The sequence below is a fragment of the Pinus tabuliformis genome, chromosome 5_1, assembly GCF_031772625.1.
Source record: "Pinus tabuliformis cultivar Carrire ecotype Pingquan chromosome 5_1, CPIR1, whole genome shotgun sequence".
Taxonomy (NCBI): domain Eukaryota; kingdom Viridiplantae; phylum Streptophyta; class Pinopsida; order Pinales; family Pinaceae; genus Pinus; species Pinus tabuliformis.
The window spans coordinates 883,057,513-883,067,483 of record NC_142305.1 but is presented as its reverse complement, the minus strand read 5'-3'; positions in this window follow the sequence as shown (position 1 = coordinate 883,067,483).

Sequence of the window (9,971 nt, the reverse complement as noted above, 5' to 3'; positions counted from 1 at the left end):
AATTAAAATGGAAAAATAGGCATAAAGGACCTTGAAATATCAGAAGAAATAGGTTGCTATACACACGAATAAAAACTAATAAATAAATAACCAAAAATAAAAATAAAAATAAAATAATAATAAAAAAATAAAAAAAATAAAAAAAATAAAAAAAATAAATAAATAAATAAATCAATAAAATAATAATAATAATAATAATAAAATAAATAAATAAGTGAAAATAAAGATAAAAGACACAAAAAACCAAAGATGACGAAAAAACGACTAGGAAGAGAGGGCTGGGACCCAACATCTACTGACTTTCCAACCATCCTCTCTATTGAGATTGCTTGGTCTCTTTTCGATCTCAAGCGCTTCCCTGAATTTTCGATGATGGAAATGCGAAACCTTAGCAATAACACTGGCTTCTTCAATACAAACATGATGATTGGTTTTCTTAGCATGTTCAACCAAAGCGGAAGACTTAGATCTCCTATGCTTCAGATCCGCTGCGTGCTCGCTAATCCTCTGATTAATGGAACGACCAGTCTCCCCAATATAGGGGGTCCCACAGGAACAGGGGATCATATAAACACCCTTCATATCTTTAGGGTCGATGGGATCCTTCACCGATCTGAGGGACGAACGAATGGTGTTCAGGGGCCTAAAGGACACAGAGATACTATACTTCCACCTTCTTCAGTTTTGAAGGGGAGTTCTTCGAGCAAACATGTGGGGTTGCAATGGGATCCCCCCTTTCCCCTGTTGTTGCTAATCTGTTTATGGAAGATTTTGAGTCCAAGGCTCTGAACTCTTCCCGACTCCTTCCTAAACTATGGAAGAGGTATGTGGATGACACCAATGTCATCTGGTCTCATGGCCAGGATGAGCTTGATCTCTTCTTTGATCATCTTAACAGGCAGTCCTCAGCCATTAAGTTCACTAAGGAGCAGGAAGTTGAGGGATGCCTTCCTTTCCTTGATATTCTTATTTCTAGGAATGATGATGGTTCCCTCGCCCATCAAGTTTTTCGAAAGAAAACTCATACGGAGCAGTATCTTCATGCCAGTTCCCACCATTTCCCGGCTCAAAAGATGGGTGTTCTTAGTACCCTTGCTACTCGGGCCCTGAGGATCTCGGACAAGAAGAGCTTTGAGAAGGAAAAATCCCATCTGCTGGATGTCTTTGTGGAGAATGGTTACAGTAGATACATGGGTCATAGGGCTTTCCTTAAAGCTTCCAAGAATTTTCTGGCGAAAAGAGAACCAAAAGATCGTGTTCCTGGTGTCCATCTTCCTTATGTTCAAGGGACCACTGATAGAATTGGTAGGATTCTCAAGAGACATAGTATCCCTGTGTCCTTTAGGCCCCTGAACACCATTCGTTCGTCCCTCAGATCAGTGAAGGATCCCATCGACCCTAAAGATATGAAGGGTGTTTATATGATCCCCTGTTCCTGTGGGACCCCCTATATTGGGGAGACTGGTCGTTCCATTAATCAGAGGATTAGCGAGCACGCAGCGGATTTGAAGCATAGGAGATCTAAGTCTTCCGCTTTGGCTGAACATGCTAAGAAAACCAATCATCATGTTTGTATTGAAGAAGCCAGTGTTATTGCTAAGGTTTCGCATTTCCATCATCGAAAATTCAGGGAAGCGCTTGAGATCGAAAAGAGACCAAGCAATCTCAATAGAGAGGATGGTTGGAAAGTCAGTAGGTGTTGGGTCCCAGCCCTCTCTTCCTAGTTGTTTTTTCGTCATCTTTGGTTTTTTGTGTCTTTTATCTTTATTTTCACTTATTTATTTATTTTATTATTATTATTATTATTTTATTGATTTTTATTTATTTATTTATTATTTTTATTTTTTTTTAATTTTTGGTTATTTATTTATTAGTTTTTATTCATGTGTATAGCAACCTATTTCTTCTGATATTTCAAGGTCCTTTATGCCTATTTTTCCATTTTAATTCCTATTATTTTTATATTGATTATTTTATTTAAGGGCCTCCATATAACTAATTTCCCTTTCTAATTCTTTACTGCTTATATTTTTAACTAATTTCCGATCTATCATATCATCCTTTCATTTTCTTTATTACCTTTTATTAATTAACATACAAATTTTTATAATATTTTTAAATAAAATTAATTTATACATTACTCTATACATTTAACTTATCCTTTATTATAAGGTCATTTGATTAACTAATTTTCCATTTAAGGTCCTTTTTATAGCTTAATTACATTTTATTATATAAAATTAATTTATATATTACTCCATCCTTTATTACAAGGTCATTTAATTTACTAATTTTCCTTTTAAATTATTAACTAACTTATAATTTTTATTCTCTTTATTACCTTTTATTATTTTAATTAACTTACAATTTTAATAATACTTTTAAATAAGATTATATTTTCTTCATTTAACCAATTTTCTTTTTAAATTATTAATTAACTTATAAAAAAAAAAAATTTATTTATTAGGTCTCATGCCAAATATAATTTTTTATTCATCCATTAGGTCATTTAATTAACTAATTTTCCTTTTAATTATTAATTAAATTATAATTTTTAATTATTAACTTTGATTTTCTTTATTACCTTTTATTCTTAATACTTTTAAATAAAATTATTTATATTTTTTAGGCATTTCAAGGTCATTTATTTGACTAATTATTAATTAACTTATAGTTTTTAATTATTAGGTCTTGTACCATTTACCTTAATTTATTTATTTTTACGAATTAAAATATTATAATAATTTTGACCCCTGTCCTTGAGTCAAACTAGCCGTTAGAGATGATAGCTGTTGGAGGCTCCGCTCAGACTATTTAGCATGATGAGCTAGATCTGTTTCTTCAACTTGTCCTGACGATGAACCACACTAGTTGATTCGAAACGCGTCGACAAATGAGATTCCATGTGATTTTCGCCGAAATCTTTCTCTAACTTGATATGGATCACAGAAGCCTAAACTCTATTAAGGGATTTCTTGCTGAGAGGATGATGCTGGGTCAGAACAATTGGTTGTAATCCTCTTTGCTATTCTTGATTCTTAATAAAGCTATTCAAGTTTTCCTCCACATTCTTGTATGATTGATGATATATGAATTTGTGTGGTCAATGTATATCTGGTCCTATATTGTTTATGATAATAGATCTATGTTCTTGGATAGTGTTATTCTACTTTGATTCTATAGGTGTTCTTTGAAGCTGGGTAGACGAGGAAGCAAGTGGCAAAGATCTATCAGAAGGGAGAGGAATCAAGCAAGGGACCAAGCGCAAGACAGAGGTTGGTCTCCTTTATTCCCCTCTTATCTATTTCTCATAAAGGAAAACGAAAGTAGTTTTACTTTGTTTGTTTCTAAGGTAGCTACCAGCCTTAGTGGGACTAGCAGCTCTGCATAGACACTAGATTTCCCGAAAACAAAATGGCGAGTCCGCTGGGGAGCGAATAGATTGTTTGTTTGTCTACATTTGTTTGCTTTATAAACTTACAGACGGAGCCTGAAGTCAAGCCAGCTAGCCTTCGAACTGCATTTGCTATGCAAATGCAAAGTAGATCAATGTTGCTTCAGTCTATCTCCGGGTTTTGTTTATGAACTGAACAATCAATTTACAAGCTCTCTAATTGCCCTTGTGGTGGCTCTAGTAACCTCTTTAGATCTACCCCTGTGATTGATTTACTGATTACCACTTGCTCGGCCTAAATCCCTGAACTGAGCTGCAAACTGTGACCCAGAACCCAGTTGAAGTCTTGTCCCTGGACCATCGCACTGTCTCTTCTTTGGATTCTGGATGCATCACACTTCTCGAGTGTAGTAGGTGCGCTGCATCTCTTTTTCCCTGTGTTACAGGTGCGCTGATCAGACAAGGCCTCTTCTGCTCTTAGATTTTGGTTTCTGTGTTCACTCTTTTCAGCTCTATTCAGGAGTTTTGCTGCTTGTAGTCAGTACACCTCTGTTGAAACCCCCTTCCTTTCCATTATTCTGCCTCCATTGTGCAAATAACTGTAAATGTTTTTATGTATTTTGAGCCATTTTCAGTTCTCTTTTACAAAGAAGCAGCGTAATTGAATTGTCGTTTCTTGATTTGAAAGTGTCGCAAGTGTCGTTTTCAGTCATAGAAGAGAATCCAATTGTTCTTGATAGTCGATTACACTGTTACTCTTGTATTTGATTTGAATTAGTAGTTTTTCAAGTGTCGAAAGAAAGTTTTCAATTCCAAATCGAAAAGTGTCTTCATTGTCCTCATTTTGTCTTGAAAAGAAACTTGCTAGTAATGTTGCTTTGAAAAATAATTCAGATTTGCACTTAGCTTTCTTTTTATCATTCACACATTAAGAAGGCTGAAAACAAATACATGCATGTGCATTTGCATTTAGACTGCTTGTTGGTTTGATTTAGGATAGTGCATATAGTGTGTGCTCTCTGCTCTATGTTGAAAGAACATCATCTCTCTTTCCTTAGTAGCTAGGATTTTCATTGCAAAAAGAAGATTAAACGACTGTTTATCATCTTAGATTGCATTTTAGGAATTGTAAATCTACATCACGCGGTGAACCTGAAAGGAAAATTTCTTAAGCAAGATCAACTGTAAAATAAATTTAATGAATCTAAAAACGATTTGGAACCTAACGCACAACATTTAGAAGTCTAGGTTAGAGACGTATTCCGGCGTCGTAAAGCCTGGTAACTGTTGTTTTCATTGATGGTTGGGTGATTCCTCCGCTTTGAGACGATAAGTGCCAGTACGGATTTGTGCTCCCATGTACCGTCGAGTATATATTGGGAGACCACAATAGGCTTTATCCTTTATCCATAGGAAGCCGTGTCTGCCGCCCTATCGATCGCAATGCACTGAACACAACATTCTGGAAGATTAACTGCCGTACCATAAAAAGTATTCTGCAGTTTTGCAATTGGTTTGGTAATCCCTCTGTCTAGATTTCTAGATCAGTCTCTTTCGTTCCTTTTCAAACTCCTTAAAGGAAAAGGTCCATCTGAGCACTTGTCACTTCAGGCTCATTAAAAATCGAAGGTGACTAGAGTCATCTTTTGTTTTTTCTCGACTCTTAAAAATTGAAAAAAAAAGTTGTGTCAAGGCATCTAAAATTCATTTAATTCGGAAACATATTTCCCCTTGATTTTTAGTTGATCGAGTAATCCGCAATCGTGGAAGAAAGTCAATTGAAACCCCGTCGTTCATGGAGGCTTACGAGTCAACCGTCTTTGTCTCCAGAATTGAAACTGTGACGGACAAAGCGAACTCGTTTAACCGGTTCCAAATCCCTTGGTAAAGTTAGAACAAGTGTTCCAACACCATCGAAGATTCCGGTTACTCCAAACATTTCTGGTATCCCTGCCTTTACAGAAGAAGTTTAGCAGCCACCAAAGGACAATAGAACTGATCCTAGTGTGAAGGTAAACACTTGTATTATTGAACCAACTCCATCTACAGCTGATTCAGAAGGTGTTATTCCCCAAACATCTGTCGCTACAGATTCTATACCTTCTTCGGCACCAGAAATATTTTATGGACCTGACGGTCTACCTCTTCCACCTGGTCTGATTGCTATAGAAGAGATTGTGGAGGATCCTCCATCTAGTACTCCATCGCGATTTGGAGTTGGGATCACTCTATATCCTTCTTCATCAGAAATTAGTCTACCGCCATCAGGAGCTCCTGTAGAATCGCTAGGAAATCTTTTGGATAGACTAGAAATGTCTGAACAACCGTCGACATCTAGGACTATGTCATCCGACACAGCAACGGCAGAACTTCCTGCTGTCACTCCAACAATGTTCGCCGGCATACCATCTGTCCAAACTAGCTCTCAATCACTAGAAGGGGCCCACTCAGGGGCTATTTTGACAGTATGGTCCATTCCTGTTTGTTCATTCGTAATAGTATTCGGGAACTCTTATGTTGAGTCTCAGCAAATTGATCCTTCAGGGTGTCAATTTGGGCAGTCTGGCCCTCAAGGAAAAACAATTCCTTTGAGTACCGATTACCGCCGTATGGAGGGAAATATACCCTTTCATTGTCTCCTCCGGGAGGACAACCATACGAGAGTTCACAAGAAAATTCAGGTTATGCTGGAATTACATCTAGTGGTTGGGTGCCAATACTGCCTCAACAACCAAGAGTTGTATATTTGATGCAACAATGTTTACCTATGTCAAATATACCAACTACGCCGGCTATTGTGACGGTGTCGCAAGTACAAGCGTTTCCTGTTGTATGCCAACCTCAGGTTTCTTAGGTTGTAATGCAACAACCTCTTGTCCCTACGACTCAACCACAATCGCCAACTAGTGGAATGACACAGGCCCAAACAGGTACAATTACCCCTCATCTTGGTCAAACGGCTAGTATTGGACAACAACACATGGCTTCACAACCATGGCTGGTGCAATACCAACAACTGCAATTCCAACAAGTATACCAAGGATCTGAGCAACAAATCTTTGCAAATAATGCGCAGCCGTATATTCAAAATGGTCAAAATCAACCATTCTATAATGGTTATGCCCATCAACCTTATCAAAGTTACCAGCATCAAATGCATTATGCTGGTATGCAAAGACCAACTGCTCAGGCAATTCCGTCTTATCCTGGGTATGCTTCGCCAAACCTGAATCAACAGTTACCCTTCGTGGCAACTTTAGAGTTACTAGATCTAAATCGGCTAACGAACGATCCAATTGCTTACGCCCCTTGGTGGCCAGCGATTCCGCATAAACTTCCATCAGATATTCCTAAATTTAATGGAAATCCGGGTGAAGACCCGTCGAATCATGTGATGACATTTCATCTGTGGTGTTCATCAAACACCCTAAACGATGATTCGATTAGACTTCGCCTTTTTCAGAGGACGTTAACTAGTCCGGCAACAAAATGGTATATCGAGTTACCCAGAGCTTCATTTGAAAACTTCAGTGCCCTAGCCACAACCTTTTTAACCCATTTTCAGTTACTGATAAGGTACGAAACAGGAACAGAACTTCTTACCAATTTCAAGCAAACAACGGCCACTCACATATCCGATCATATTCATGAGTGGCGACGTCGTCGTAGAATGGTAAAAACGTATGTTCTTGATCAACTTTTAGCTGAATGGTTTATTAAGTCATTATTACCTTCCATTACAGAAGATGTGGCAAAAGGAGGAGTCGTCACTGAAGAGCAAGTTATTTCTCGTGCGCAATATTTGGACTTGATTTATAATCAGTCTGGCATGCTCTACGATAAAATCCCTGACGCTCCTAGACCAGAATTTTCCGTCCCTCCTCCTCCTAAATCGAACAATGACTCTCATGCCGGCGATGGTGTGATTGGTACGACAGACATGAAATCGACAAAGGCTACATCTAAAAAGGCCCGTAAGATTTCTAGTCAAAATGCAAAAGAAGAACTTCTCACCTCGGAAGTAAATGCCATCTCGACTGATAAAGGCAAAGAAACCAAGCAACCAGGAGGCAAGAAGAAAAACAAAGGGAAGAAGAAGAAACAGGAGGAATCATCACCTGAAAAATCTTCTGCAAACCCTTCTAGAGATAGGAAACCAAAAAGTCCATGCTTAATATGTGATGAGGATCATTGGACAAGAGATTGTCCATATAAAGCTGAGCTTAGAAAATTCTTCAAGAATTCAAAAACCTCGGCAGTATTGACTGATCCGTTTCCAAATCCAGGGACAAATCTGGTTGCTAGTGAAAATGCTTCCCCATCCCAAGTGCTGATGTTGTCGGTTTCAAAACAACAAAATGATGCTTTGATATCGACAAGGAATAAAGGTTACAGGAATCCACAGCTGTCAAACAACAAGAATAAAGATAAACCTAATAGTTCGACAACAACTTCGACAGAAGTTGTGCCGCCCATCATTCCAGAGCTAACAATAAAACCGCCAAAGGGAGTAGTACACAAGTCGACATTTAATCCTCATGCCAGAGCAGCACAACATTATAACATAGTGGAAGATCTGGCCCAATCGCCATCTGCTATGTCGACACTTGAGGTACTACAAAATTTCCCATCCCAAAAGCAGGCTTTATTATCAGCTATAGGTGGGATATACCCAAAGGATTCTAATCTTGTGTCCTTTAATCACAAAGGATATGATCCTCAGTTACCAGCTCAGCTAGCTTTCCTCATTCAGGTGAAAGCCCTCAACAAAACTGTTCATCGAACAATTATTGATGAGGGGGCATCTACATGTATTATGTCGATGAGTTGCTGGAAAACTTTAGGATCTCCAACCTTGTCACGATCTTCGACGACATTAAAAGCATTTGACGGACGAACATATACCCCATATGGTATTCTAAGTAACTTGTAAGTTGAACTAGGAGGGAAAATAGTAGAAATAGATGTCGAAGTAATCGACGGAAACCTCGATTACAACATCCTACTGGGAAGGCCATGGATATATGCTATGGTTGCGGTCGTGTCGACATACTTTAGGAAGATTGCATTTCCTTTGCAAGGAGGAATTACAATCGTCGACCAACAAACGTTCCTCCCCAATAGTTCCCAAGTTACGGGAAGCATTTCGATGATCCATGGAAGCCCCCATTCGCTCCAAAATATCGGAGTAGGCCTAGTAAAAGACCCTATATTAATGGGGACTTTTTCCCTCCTGCCTTAAATCAATATGGCAGAAGTGGCGACAGTAGGAACCTGCAATATGATATCTTCGATTCAAAAGATCTCAGAAAACGATATTAACATGGATCATCCACAGGTATTGCCTCCAAGCCCAATAGAAATATTGTAGCAATCAATGTTTTCGGCATGGGAGGCAGACCCAAATCAATGCTCATCAAGCATTTGGATAGATAGGTCTAAGGAATATGGCACCCCTTCAGATCCTTGGTCACAAGTGCATTACATCGATGAAGGAATTGTTCAGTCAATGATAATTGAAGGGGCGCCATGGGAAGATTACCACCATCGTTCCCATCTTCCGGATTGTCAAGAAGATACTCCTGATGACCTTCATCATCCTTCAGTTTTTGATTTCCTATCAAATACTATAAACACGGTGGATTCCGAGCGAAACTTGTCCAATATTGAAGAGACTATCTCCATAAATATCTCGACCAAAACAAATGTTGTAGAGAATATTTATGTTGGCAAATGTTGTTCTCCTTCAGAACTGGAAATATATAACGCTCTTTTTCGCAAATTCAAAGATGTCTTTGCTTGGTCATATGATGAAATGCCAGGAATTGACTCGAGTATAGTTGAACATGAAATAAAGATGTATCCAGATGTCAAATCGGTACGACAACGACTATGGCAGGTGTACCCCAAGAAAACCGCTGCCATCAAGGCAGAAGTTGAGAAACTTCTCCATGCTGGTTTTATTTACCCGGTTCCTCTAACCGATTGGGTATCGAACATTGTTCCTGTGATGAAAAATCAAGGAACGATTAGAGTGTGCATCGATTATAGGGATGTAAATCAAGCTTGTCCGAAAGACAACTACCCTACACCCTTTATTGACCAGATAATTGATGAATGCGCAGGATGTGAAATCTTTTCATTTATGGATGGATTCTCTGGGTATAATCAAATAAATATTCGCCCACAGGACCAGTCAAAGACTGCATTTATTTGTCCGTGGGGCACATTTTCATATCGCAAATTACCCTTTGGTTTAAAGAACACAGGGGCAACATTTCAGAGGGAAATGAATTATGCCTTCCATGACATCAAAAACATCGTTCAACCATATCTCGACGACCTTCCGGCTCATTCGCAAAAGCGGACCGATCATTCGCAGCATTTGAGAGCGATATTTATACGTTGCCGACACTACAAGATACGACTCAATCCACACAAATGTGTGTTCTGTGTCAGTTCTAGTCATTTGCTTGGCTTTGTAGTCTCAAAGGACGAGATTCGCCTCAACCCATGTAAGGTTTAGGCAATCATAAATTTGCCTCCACCTTCAAATTTGCTTCAAATTTAGAAACTC